The sequence below is a fragment of the Anabrus simplex genome, chromosome 7 (genome assembly GCF_040414725.1).
Source record: "Anabrus simplex isolate iqAnaSimp1 chromosome 7, ASM4041472v1, whole genome shotgun sequence".
NCBI classification, from domain to species: domain Eukaryota; kingdom Metazoa; phylum Arthropoda; class Insecta; order Orthoptera; family Tettigoniidae; genus Anabrus; species Anabrus simplex.
In genome coordinates, this window is record NC_090271.1 from 93,420,202 (window position 1) to 93,433,520 (window position 13,319).

At 38.5% G+C, this 13,319-nt stretch overlaps 1 protein-coding gene across 1 annotated transcript in view; it reads left to right on the forward strand.

Moving 5' to 3' along the window:
- The window catches only part of TM9SF2 (transmembrane 9 superfamily protein member 2), a 197,042-nt gene that overhangs the window by 29,534 nt on the left and 154,189 nt on the right, over positions 1–13,319 (forward strand). The window lies entirely within an intron of this gene.

The window sequence follows — 13,319 nt, forward strand, 5'->3', positions numbered from 1 at the left end:
ATGTCAAAAACATATCAGATGTAAAGCTTTTCAGGCGTTTGCTCTATTAACCAGCATTTCGTCTTAGGTCTGACACTAGACTCGTCAGAGTGGGATGTGTCAGACCCTACCCACTGACGCTGGGTGTATGCAGGTGAGCTTTATCAGAAGCTTATATATGAGGCACAGTCTGATAACTGCATACGGGAGATAAATCTCCACAATGGAATTATTGCCCGCCTAGCAATTCCGAATGGAAAATTGTAACTTCCCATGGAGGGAATTAGATATTTTTCACCAATAGAGCTCACCTGCATACACCCAGCGTCAGTGGGTAGGGTCTGATGAGTCTAGTGTCAGACCTAAGACAAAACGCTGGTTAATAGAGCAAACGCCTGAAAAGCCATACATCTGATATGTTTTTGACATGCTCTATTGGTGAAAAATATCTAATTCCCTCCATGGGAATTTAGAATTTTCCACTCATGCACTAGTCGTGCTCTGAATGTCATTACTCAGCACCACCCATACCCCAGCAGCTTCCATATTGTCACAGCCATGGATGAGACTGGGACTTCGGTGGAAGCTACACTTTACTCTGGCCTGTGCCAAGAGATGGATACAAAAGTACTGTATCCATCAAGAAATGGCAGCAGGCAATTACGCCAGTTATAACCTTAAAAATTAATTATATTCTATTGGTTCCACCTTTCAATACAAAAGGTTCTGTAATGCGAGTTGCATTACAAGTTGTTTATACATGATACTAGTTTCGACTCCAGATCTGGGTCATCATCACCCAAAGGCACAAATTATACAAGGCATTAAAAAGTCCAAAAACAATGTACAAACACATGACATAAAACATGTGTGGATTAAACTGATCAATTAAAAAGTTTAAAATTGTCTGTGAGGAATGGTCACAGTAATGTTGAAACTTGGCCTGCATATTATACATTTGAATGGAACACTTGAAAGCCATTAAAATGTTTTTAGGTAATTTTTCTTGATGCTGAAGAAAATTGAATTTAATCAACATTATGATAACATGTGGAATGCAATTCCGCACAGAATATGGATGAAGTTCAAATTCGATGATGCCGTTGGAGCTGGTGTTGAAGTGATTCTTGCGGTGGCGAAGGTTGCATATGAAGGTCAAACCGGTTTTAAGTCATACGTGGTAAGATTTCACAGTTCAGTGCGGAACCAGTTGACCTGATAAATAATGAGAGCCATATTAGTTCAAGGATTTCTAAAGACAAGGATCTGAACAAAAGGCATAAGTAGTATATGACTCACCTTGTGCAGGTAAATGAAGAGCTTAATGCGCAATGAGGGTCTGACATGGAGAGAAGTGTGAGTGAGGATAGGAAGGGAGGCAGGGTAAGGAGAGGGGAAAGAGAGAGGTTGGGAAGGAGGAGGAGGGGCAAACTTAAGGCGGGGGTGAGGGAATAGGGGTAGTTGCTGTGGAAAGGTGCCATGAATGGAATAAAAGATCGAGCTTTGATTTATTGACTTAAACATTTTTTTTAATGTACTGAGAAGGTCAAATAAATTATTGGGTTTCTCTGAAATATCATTGAGGTTGTAGTTTGAGTTGAAGTACTGATCCAAATGTATGAAACAATTTTCCATTATGTTGAGGAGAGGTCCTTCATTTATTATCTCCGGGATTCCATGTCCTGTTCTGTGTTAGTGAAACTCGTGAACTTAATGTCAAATTCCAGAACACTAGACTTCCTCACAACAAACACCCAAAATACCTTGGAATAACCCTTGACAGAACACTGTCCTTCGAGGAACATCTGAAGATGACAAAAGCTAAACTCCAGTCACGAAACAATATCATCCACAAACTGTGTGGCACCACCTGGGGTTCTTCTGCTTCGACTTTACAAACTTCAGCCCTTGCCCTTGTCTTCTCAACTGCAGAATATTGCTGTCCAGTCTGGCTGAACAGCTGTTACACAAAACTGGTTGACACACAGCTAAATCATACTTTGCGCATTATATCGGGAACCATAAAATCTACCCCCACTTCTTGGCTACCAGTTCTGAGCCATATTCCTCCACCTCACCTACGGAGAAAGAATGCCTTGTTGCGTGAGTACCAGAAGCTGTCAAGGAATTCCAATCTGCCAATTCATGGAGATATACCCAACGCCTTGAACAACAGACTTCAGTCCAGAAATCCACCAATAAGGACTGCCAATATCCTGGTTGACAAATTCAGCCTGCAGCAGGATTGGATTCAAGAATAGACTTCTATGGCTCCAGTTGAGTATCAGAACTTCCCCTGTATTACAAGAATATCAAAAGGATTTGACCTACCTCGCAAAACCTGGACAACCCTCAATCGTATCAGGACAGGCCATGGAAAATGAGCTGACTTCCTCTATAAATGGGACGAACTTCCCTCCCCGAAGTGTAGCTGTGGTGCCCCTAAGCAAACAGTTTGTCATATAGTGGAACAGTGCCCCCTGAGTGCTTATCAGGGTAGCCCAAAAGACTTTCTTGACCCAACTCCTTCTTGTATAGACTATTTGCAGAGCTTGATGGTGAAATTGTAACCTACATAGTGTATTGTGTATTTAATTTGTGATTGTGTGTTTTTATTACATAAAATCAGCTTCATGGTCCGTATCGCACTTCAATAGATTCACAATTAAGTATTTATTTATTTTCCACCTAGTCGATACAATGATTGCTTAAGGCAATTTTTAATGGTCAAAAGTGGTACATGTTTCGTATATTATCAACATCTTCAGCCACATAACACTGTTTAGATGAAAAATATATAAAATTGACGAAGTAATGCTTTAGAGGAAGTGTCCTTAAAATTAACATAAGATTGACAAGATTAAAACAAACAAATAACTCAAGAGAAAATATATAAATTATTTCTACAATAGAAAGCAGTCGTCAAGGAAACACTTGTACAATATTCCATAGAGAAATTGTCCTAATAAATATTCTTTTCTTAATAATTCATGAAAAAAGATCAATTTATAAATTAAAAATTATACAATTTATAAGTAATTATCGAAATGAAGAAATCCTGATATCACAGTGCAGCTCTTATTATTAATGTAGATGAAAATATAACTAATTTCTAGTTGTCAAATCTTATTAAGCCTGCTTTCCTTTGGAACAGTAACTCCTGTCATTCTTTCACAGTTTTGCGCCGGGTGTAATATTGATGATGCGTTCTTCCTTGCTCTTGCACCTGAGGAGGTGGAGGAGCGGGGGATATAGGTGTGTCAAGAACTTCCTTGCTGTCACCTATAGCTTCAACTGAGGAGGAATAAGTTGTAGGGCTATCTGTAGGTGGAGAAATTCCAATTCTTTTTTCTTGATCCTTCTCAAGCATTTTCAAATATACTAGAATTTGATAATATAATGGATTCTTATATTCTACAGCCTCTTCATATGAAGACCTGTACATTCATCTAGACCAACTTGTAAAGAAAAATGATAACCTTAATGAGGCCTTAATTTTCTCTTGAGTTATTTGTTTGTTTTAATCTTGTCAATCTTATGTTAATTTTAAGGACACTTCCTCTAAAGCATTACTTTGTCAATTTTATATATTTTTCATCTAAACAGTGTTATGTGGCTGAAGATGTTGATAATATACGAAACATGTACCACTTTTGACCATTAAAAATTGCCTTAAGCAATCATTGTATCGACTAGGTGGAAAATAAATAAATACTTAATTGTGAATCTGTGTGTTTTTATTTTTAATCTCATATGCTATATAATAATAAATGTTAGTGAAACTGTATTTATAATCATACATATGTTGTCCAACTGCTGAGAATTTGTTGTATTTTATTTACATGTTCTAAATATCTAATTTTGAAACTTCGCCTGGTCTGTCCCACATACAAAGAATTGCAACTATTACATTTGAATCTATAAACTCCTAATTTTGAGAAACTATTAGGTTTGTTCACTGTTGTGGAATTGTGTAGGATTTCAACATTCTTATTGTTGGTTTTACAAGCTATTCTTATGTTGTGTTTCTTGAAGATACTGGTGAATTTATAAACTTCTTTATTAAATGTAAAAGTAGAAAATGAGGAGGCGTTGGGTTTTTCTTTCTTTAGTGTGGTCATAGGACGATGCTTGTATTTGTTAATTAAGCTAGTTTTTCTATGAAAAAATTACTGTAACTGTTGACTTTAGCGATTGAGCGAATAATGTTCAGTTCATTTTTAGGTCTTTCTTAGACATAGATACCGTAAAGGCTCGATAAACCAGGCTATTGTAAGTTGCACATTTATGAGCTTGCGGATGTAAGGTGTAGAAGCTATTTGCGTAGGTTTTCTGAAGATCTTATTGATGAAGGAGGTTGGGTGTCTGAAAATGTTCAAATCTAAAAAATGTATTGTTTTATCATTTTCGGATTCAACTGTAAACTTGATGTGAGGATGTTGTTGATGTTGTTAAGACCAAGAAGAGTGGAAGTACCATTTGTTGTTTTTCGTCCATAATTACTAAAGTATCGTCCACATATCTCACCCAAAAAAGGATATTGGCATCATTTTTATTGTTTTAGTGTGTTCTAAAAAATCCAGATAAATCTCCGCCAAGATCCCCAAGGCTGGCAAGCCCATTGCCAAACCGTCTTGCTGATAGATGGGATTGACAAAAGTAAAAAAATTATTGTAACAACCAATTTTAAGATAGATATGAAATCCTAGATTTCTAATTTGTTTAAATGACTGTGTTTACCTAAATTATTTTCAATGATACGGAATAATTCTGAAGTCTGAATTTTGGGATTCATATTCACAATATCAAATGAGTGAAGAGAATGATTGGGTTGGATGTCGATCTTTTTCAGTTTATCTATTAGTTCTGTAGTGTTTCTAATAGATTTATTAGATAAAAATCGGTAATTTTTCTTTAGAAACTTCTGGATGAATTGGGATGTTTTTTGTATAAAGGACTAGGTCTAAAATTGATGATCGGGCGAATGGGGTAATACGGTGACCTGAAATAATCCTGAATCTGCACGCTGGCCTGAAGGAAAACATGGACACTTCGATTTATTGGAGGCTCTTCCTGTCCGTTGTTGGCTGGTATCCAGGTTCAGTCGTCGTTTACATGGATGGCTCGAGAACAGACACGAAAGTGAGCTGTGCATTTGTTGTCGACACTGATAGGTTACTTTTTGCTCTCCCGGAAACCTGTAGTGTGTACACAGCAGAGCTCTATGCTATCTGCGAAGCTGCGGTATGCACTGTCCGATGAGCGCCGACACTTTCTTCTGTGTACTGACTCCTTGAGCTCGCTACAGTCTATTGATTTCTGTTTTCCTCGGCACGCTCTGGTGCAGCGGATCCAGGACCTGCTGGCCGTGTGTTTGGATGTCGGCATCAGAATCACGTTAATGTGGCTCCCAAGTCACATGGGTGTAGAGGGAAACGAGTTAGCTGATAAGGCTGCCAAGGAGGCATTTACACAGCCCCTGTTGCCTTACAAGGTTCTAGCAAGTGATATTCGCTCTCGGCTGAGACATCTGGTTATGTGCCATTGGGAGAAGGAGTGGCAGGCCATTCCACTTCCAAATAAGCAGAGAGCGATAAAAGGTACAACAAAGGTATGGAGGACTTCCCTTCGGGCTTCTCGGGGGAGGGAGCAGTGGTATTATGTCGTCTTCGGATTGGCCACGGTATACTAATGCACTCCCATTTATTGAAAGGAGAACCCCCTCCAGTGTGCACTTGCACGATCAACTTACCGTAGTACACATCCTTACGAAGTGCACGGACCTGGTCGATCTGCGTCGTAGGCTAACACTATCGAGTACCACCTCCCTCATCCTGCGTGGTGACGAGCAGCCGGCAGACCTCGTCATTCATTTTATGAGGGATAGTGGTCTTTTCTATATTGTGTAATAATGTCCTTTGTCTTAGTTGTTAACTGCACTTTTATTCCTTTGACTCTATTTTAGTTCATGTTTGTGTATTTTAGTATGTTATTTTAACTTCTGACATGAATTATTTATATATATATACTTTTATTAGAAAATAAGGCATTGCGAATTAGATGCACTGATTGTTTTAATCTCATAATCATTTTTCATCACCATTTATTTTAAACTTGAGTCAATGCATACACATAATATTTTAATTATCATCTCATGTCGTCTATCTAGTACCATTAGGGGCCGATGACCGTAGATGTTAGGCCCTTTTAAACAACACGTATCATCATCGTTCTGTCTGCAGGCTTCTGTGAATTGATTAAGTATCTCCAGGATCCTCTATATGCAGCTAGCTCTGTGACATCTGAAACTACCAATAATCACACACACCCACACTCTACTACTGACGACACTTGCGCACACACATACATACGCACACGCACTCTCACGTACATACACCGACAGGTCCGTGGATACTTTCCTCTCCAGTAGGCTATGGACGGGCTGGAACAGACTAAAACAGCCTGGAGCTGAACTTGTGCCTAATTAGAGTAAAGGGGGAAAACAGGAATGGAATGAACCCAGAACCATTCCCAGCAAATTAAAGAACGGGGTTGAAAAATATGTTGGTTTATTAACAAACATAGAGCAAAATAAGAAAAATAAAAATGAATAGCTTGAAACATTACTCGCAGAGATATGCGTCGGAAAATTGCCACGTAGACTTTACATCCAATGATATTGAGAGACCGATCGAACACAAATCAAGCATTGCCACACTCGCCTCTTACAATCCCAAATCTCATAACGTACGGTTGACTTGCCTCACATAATTTCATATATGTGACGTATGACGCATCAATCCTCGTAGTAAATAATACAAGTGGACATACTTCAAAAGAAATACACACACATCAAAACATTAAATACATCCCGATCGCAACTCAATATGCCCCGCGTATCAGTACGAGCATCACCAGAGACGCGGCTCTGCACAACAATCCCCCATCATGAATACACAGCATCCCAAGGAACAAAAGGTAGATAAAGATAGTTGCCATAGTTACGAGGCAGTGTAAACAAATCTAAAAATGAAAGCAAATACATTCAAAGGAACACAACAAACGTTTCAAAACACTTAGGCCAGCAAATAGCCCAAAGAATGAAAATAAAGAAAATACAAATAAAAATGAAAAGAACACTGTGAGATGCGGAGAATATTATTAATCAGGCAGACAGACAGCACAACCACACAAACGTACATACCGTAGAGACCAAGAAAGAAATGTATGTGATTCAGAATAAACCAGTATGTCAAGGCACATTACGAATATAATCCGTATAGCATGACGGAGTGCTTTCATGGACTCATGAGCTCATCACAAGATGTGTAAGAATAATAAAGGATTGCCGCATCGAAGCAAGGCATGTCCCAACATAACTCGCAGCTACAATCATCATAACCAGCATGCCCACAACGTATTATATCACCTTGCTGTGGGCGAACATGAATACCAGTCATAGCGTCAAAAACACAGCATCACACATAAAGAGCTTGGCCATGAAAGAAATCGACGAATGACCAAAAGTGGTGGGTCTCAAAGCAGCATATCACTTGCACACAAACCAATCACACAGCAGACCTATATCATTCTCCATCCCCACAGGTTTATATGAAAAGAAAAATAAAGCACACAATAAGATAAATGGAAATCTACAGTAAAATGAAAAGTAAAGTTAGCAGAATAAAATATAATTAATATGCCCATGCAACTATGGCAAACCAAGAAATAATTACCTGTATTAGCCGGGTAGAATGCAGAGACTCTAGGTAATCACAAAATAGCGATCAAAGAGAGAGTAGAGCAAACGACACAAGTAAAATATTTCGCATCTCTCTATGCTCATTGTTTCACGAACCGCCATGTTGGCTTCACAGTCAAATGATCTTACTCCAAAGAAGGCAAGCACAAGAATGAGTCTAGACACTTCGGCTGATGGCTGGAAGGGCTCTCAGCCAAGGAGAAAACAAGTCCAGGGAATAGATCGACAAAGATGTCGATAGCAGTCAAAGAGTATGGTATTTTCCAAGAAGTGTGCCACCAAGGCAAGCTTGGTGCGGCACACCTCGTTTAGTTCCACATGCTTCCATTTATTGCTAATGCATTTCACTCTTATGTTTAACTTCATGAAGATAAAGTTGGAAGATGCTGTAAATTTAAAGCACTCATCGGTGATAGGAAGTGGAATTCGGGAATGGAATAGTTTCCAGTTTCTTTAAAATCATTTCTGAGAAGACTAGGTACACAACTGATAGGGAATCTGCTACCTGGGCGACAGTCCTATATGCTATGTGCTTTTCTACTATAATGATTGGAATTAATCATAACATCACTTTCTATAAGTAGCACACACATAAAGCATTTTCCTAGTAGGCATTATATTGTGATTAAACATTTCAATGAAATATATTATTTCCAACAGAATGTATGAAAAGAGGCATACAGATGAATACAACACTAATAATGAAAATAAAATAATATTCGGCATGTTGAAGACTCGAACCTGCATACCTCATATTATGAAGCGAGCACGTTAGCCATTAAGCTACGAGAGTGCTTGGGGTAATTGAGATACATATACTGACTACTACCTGGTGTCGGACAACTGAAAAATTAAAATTAGAAAATTAAAGTCCATTTGAGAAGATTTCCAAATAGGTTTTGATTTTATGTCTTTGCAGAGTTTCTTTGCGAATGCTTGACGTATAAAATGTGTCCCTGTTGTATTGATGCGAGAGGCTGGTGTGTTCGTTGTAGCTCAAGTAAAGCATTAATGTTCAAAATCCTGCAATACAATATCGATCACTGTTACGGTATCATGCTTTTATCAACATACTAAGCTAGTTTAAGCTGTATGTCACCAGAAATGCAGCTAATAATGTTCAGCTCTCAAAACCTGCCCAGCAGGTAAAGTCTTATCGGGCCCTCGAAGTGGCCGATAATTTACGCACCGGGTAACAACGATTTATGCTGCTGATAGCGCTGCCTGGGAGTGATCGAAAGGAAATATCCTTTTACGCGGAGGGCAAGTTACGCACTACTTTACCCACAGGTGGTAGAACTGGCGCCGATGGTAAGTTAAAATTTTTTATCAGATGAAAGTGTTTTATTCTCCTTACATGTACGAGGTTCTCTCATTTCATCTTTTGTGGCCAGTAATGCTTGGTTAACTCATTTGTTTCTGAGCTTTATTGTCTAAACTCCTAGTTCAAGGAAGCCTTCAGTCTTTTCTCTTACAGGTTAGTTTCTGATCTTTACCTTCATTCTCCAAAGAGGGTTCTCTCTATACTTGAAGTCTTGAGACTGTTGACGTAAATATTAACCCTTTGAGTCAATTTCCTTCTGCCACTTCCGTTCCAGCTTGGCTGAATGGTCAGTGTTCAATCCTTTGGTTCAGAGAGTCCCAGGCTTGATTCCCGGCCAGGTTAGGAATTTAATCGCATCTGATTAATTCTTCTGGCTTGGGGACTGGGTGTTTGTATTTGTCCCAACACTTTCCTCTTCATATTCAGACAACACACCATATACTACCCACCACCACCGGAACCCACAATAGTGATTACATTCCCTTGCACAGGGTTGGCATCAGGGAGGGCATTTGGCCATAAAACAGGGCCATTTCCACATGTATGTCACATTTCGCACCCGTGACCTCAGAAGTGTGGGAAAAGCGGTAGATGATGATTTATGTTTCAGCTAAGGTGACACAAATTTGAAGATGAAAAGTTCATGTATGGTATGTTAATGAAATGGCATACACATACACTGTAACATAAAACTTACCTAAGGAACAGTATCTTAAAACAGAATTTCATCGAGGTGTTGCATTTTTCAAAACACTTGGTGTAAAACATACCTTCCAAAATTACTCTTTTTGTCCTTTGTGTCTTGTACTTCATAAGCTCATACCTCGTATGTATGTTGCGTATTCAGCCCGAAGGATGGTTTGATCCCTCACAGCTCTGCCAACAGCTATCATAGTTAGACTAGGTGTCACTGAAGAGGCATACTAGATAAATGAGGAGTGATGTAGTTTCCCGTTGCTTTCCTCATCGGGCCAGAAGTTGGTATTGCATATCAGTCTCCCAAGCCCACTGAAATGCATGCGCCAACCAATCCTGTGAGTGATATTTCAACACTATTCAGAACAGGGCTGGCTGCATAAGGAATAGTATAACTAGCATCGCTCATACCTCGGTCACTTTCATATTGTCAAAGCCAAGGATGAGACTGAGACTGGTCACTGAAAGTAACAAATTTATTATAGCCCATACCAGAAGACATAGTGTACTGTAAACACTACATCTCACCAGCAAAGGCATGCTTTATCTTAATATTATTTTCTTTTGAAAAATGCAGCGATGTTTCATCTTGTCCAATTTCTGTTCTACTCTTCCTGTCAGATGTCGAATTTTGCACTGGCTTTACTAGAATTGTTATCAAAAACTTTTCAAATTTCCTTAAACACTTTGCTTATGACATAGCAGAAGTGTTAAGTACCACATTTGCACAGAATGCAAATAAATTTCAGAAAAGAGAATGCTCATTGTGACTGAACAAGTCTCCTTGGACAAAGGATTGCAAACCGACTCATTTATCAAAGTCAGTTGCATCTTGTTGCATTTTTTATTTTTTGAAGTGCAACAAACTGATTAACATAATTTTTAAAAATTTGAAATTCTTTTTTTAAAAAGTATTTTTACATATCTTTCAGATAATTTAATTGACAAAGTTTTAATCCACCTACTCAATACTATACAATAATTGTAATGCCTGTGTATACATTACAGTGTATTAGGGGACTAGTTTTGACCCTGTGTGGGTCATCATCAGCCTAAATAAGGTACACCAATAATGAAATTCATAACCTTGGATATCCTTCAGATTTCAACACCTTGGTTGTTATTCATCATCATCATCATCATCATCCTTCAGGCATTTCATTTTCCCGGGTGTGGTACGAGAGCGCTCTCCATTTTCATTTCCACAGGTTACATTTCTTCCTCTTTAACTTTACACCATTCTATGCCTCTTCCTTGAAGATTTTCTTTGGATCCATTCTCTTCAAGTGACCAAACCATTTCAATCTTGATGTTGCTAGAATTCCACAAAGTGGTTTCATTTGGATTTCTTGTTGGATCATTTCATTTCTGATCTTGTCTTGTTTTCTGAAGTATTGACCTTGCAGTCTGGAGTCTGCTATTATCCCTTCTGTTAATGGTGCAAGTTTCCAGTCCATTATGTTGTTATTGATACAAAGTAGGCCTGATACAGAGTTTCTTAGATATCAGAGGCACTTGACAGTCCCAAAGGAGGTTCCTGACTTGGTAAAAATGGGCTCCGTTCTGAACACTATTGGTCATTTCTGCTGAGCTTTTGCTGTCTTCTAATTTCTTTCCATCCAGCATAATGTTTGTATGTCCTTGCCTGCTTACGTTCATTGCTGCTGTTTTTTGTAGGACTGTTTATAAGATCAAACTCCTTAAATTGGTAGTTCCATGTGTACTTTGTCTGTGCAACCCCCATATCACTACATTGTCTGCAAAAGCAAATGCTTGAAAATCATTTACAGAATTCTGTTTCACCTTCTTTATGATTTCATCCATTACCATGAGAATTAATAGTGGTGAAAATGCTCTGCCTTGTTGCACTTAGTTGTTTTCATCCTGGAGAAAATTGCTGAATTGGGAAAAGGAAATACTCTTGTCAAGAACATACAGTAGTTCATTAACCCCTCAGCACCGACCTCTATACGTGGTATAGACCCTCTTTTCTTCCGTAGCCGCTGACCTCTATACGTGGTATAGACCCATACATGGTTTCACATTTACGGCTGTAGCGTGAAGAGTTTTGGAGTTATGGATATGCAAATTGTTTTGTTTCCAAGAAGACATTTTCGGGTGTATCACTGTTGTAAATAAAAATTGAAAAATTGTTAAAATGTAGTTGTTTTTTCAAGGAAAAATATTTGTCAATTAAGTCTGAGCACTAATCTCTGCTTTTTTTAAAGTCTGTTTGCTTCATTCTTTTCCACAGAATAAAATAAAGAAATGATTTGAGAAGTTTGTCTTTTCGCGTGCTGTTCTTTGCTCTAATTTTACATTAAGAATGTGGTTTATTTATTATATTTGTCTCTATTTTGCGGCTTGTAATATTTTCTTAACTCTTCACGAGCGCTCTGTGTAGGCATCAGTTAGTTCTTCTTTCTGTCATAAGATAAGAGAAGCAGTTGTTCTTAGTATATATCTCGTTTGAAAGACGTCTCGACCTTTTATCTGAAATATGTGTCGAATTGTTTTGTTTCGTCATAAATGTTATTCCTCTCATTCAGTTTCGTCCTGCTGCTTTCAGTCTCGCTGCAGCTTCATCAGTCCGTGTGACGCACCGCGTTCAATGGCTAGCTCCAGCCGTGGTTTGACTGACGGTAACGTGCTTGAAATATTGTATAATTCAGATGAAAGTTTAGTCGGAAGTAGTAGTAACTATATTAGCAGCAGTGATAATGAAATAGATGATTTAGCTGTGGCGGATGCAGTGGTAAATGATGAGAGCGACGCTGAGGAGGAACCAGAACTTGGAAATTTTGTGTGGGAAGCTATGGATAATTACACAGGTCAAAGGGAAGTTTCCAACAGTAAATTCCGATTTTTAAATTCTCTAATAATATTCAGACAAGTCACAGGGACAAACACTGAGCAGATATTTTATCGGGTTCAGCTGATGGAAAGTTTGTTTACAAAATACGCTCGCTTGGCCGGGAAAGGAAATATTCAAGGCCGGCGCGCATCAGATAATGCAGTTCCAAGGTTGCAGGAAGGACATTTTATCAGGGAATTAGCACCCAAGAGTGGGAAATCAGACTTCAGAGACATTGTATCGTGTGTTCAAAACACGGCGGAAAGAAGACGTCGGTGTACTGCTGACAGAGTGTTACTTGGGTCTCTGTCTCGAAGAGTGCTTCGAACTCTATCACACGAAACTAAATTACTAAGGAAATGTGGAACAATTATATAATGCATGTAAATAGTTCTATCATAAGGAATTCCAAATTTCGTGCATATTGGACTACTCTTATACTTTTAGTAACGCTTTAAGTGAATCAATGTATTTCAGTCGTGCATAGTTGAAATCTCATCCGGCCGTGGGGTAGAGAGCTCTCTAAATGGCTGCGACGCTGAGGGGTTGATATATATAGCTTAATTTATTTCTGCTTACCGTCGATCACATTATGTGGTCTGAAACTAGTACTAAATTGTGAAACTGTGTTAGCTATGACGAATATACTCTTGCAGACTGATAAAAAGTGTGACATTATTGAGTAGTAGAATGAAATTGATGTA